Raw genomic sequence first — 1,058 nt, forward strand, 5'->3', positions numbered from 1 at the left:
GTTTCTACACCTTGATTGAAATCCACCTGTGGTAAATTCAACTGTATGAAAGTATAAACAAAGGTTGCACACTCTATATGCACTGCTCTTTCATTCAGATGACTTTTCAACCCTCAGGCCATCTTCAAGATCAATCACAATTAAATTCAATTGAATGGGGATGATTACAAGGTCTCACAACTGACAATGCATATAAGAGAACTGCAGAGCTCAGAGATTGTTTTGAGGCACAGATATGAGAATGGTGCTCAGAGATTGTTTTGAGGCACAGATATGAGAATGGTTTTAAAATGTCTGCTTCATTGAGGGTTGAAAAAAGAAAAAAGCGATCCGCACACCAAAAGAGCTCCCGTATACAATTTTTGACGTTTCAATCGTGATGCTCTTCCTCAGACTGTCTGAGGAAGAGCATCACGCTCGAAACGTCACGCAAAATCAAAAATTGCATACAGAAGCTCTTTTGGTGTGCGGATCGCTTTTTTCTTTTTTCATGCTTTTGATACTTTGTGATCCAGCACCCAACCCAGTGGGCTTCGGGGATGTGTGTGTCCTATTTTTTATCATGCTTCATTGAGGGTTCCTAAGAGCACAGCAGCCTCCAACAACCAGGACTTTTCTGAGAGCTGACCGCCTGACTAAACTGAGCAACTGGGGGGGAAAGGCCTTGGTAGAGCCTGGTGGTCACTCTGGCTGAGCTCCAGAGTTCTTCTGTAGAGATGGGAGCAACTTCCAGAAGGACAGCCACCACTGCAACACACCACTGGTCTGGGTCCCTATTCACAGAGCTAACTGAGCTAAACTTCTGTTCATTCCTGAACTATAACTATAATATTAAATTCATTATTGCTTTTGTTTCTTTATAACAATGCTTTACTTTTACTCACTTGTGTGTGCAGATGTTACGACAGGCTGGCTTATTCTTTCAGTCTTCAGTTCTTCATCAACATGGATCAGGTTTTGTGCTCCTGGCGTTGAGCTGTTTGTGTCCATTGTGTCCTGCATGTTTTCTTCCTCTCTGCAATTGATCTCAATGTAGCTCTCCTCTTCACCAGCAGGAG

This window comes from Epinephelus moara, chromosome 17, assembly GCF_006386435.1.
Source record: "Epinephelus moara isolate mb chromosome 17, YSFRI_EMoa_1.0, whole genome shotgun sequence".
In the NCBI taxonomy this organism is placed as follows: Eukaryota; Metazoa; Chordata; class Actinopteri; order Perciformes; family Serranidae; genus Epinephelus; species Epinephelus moara.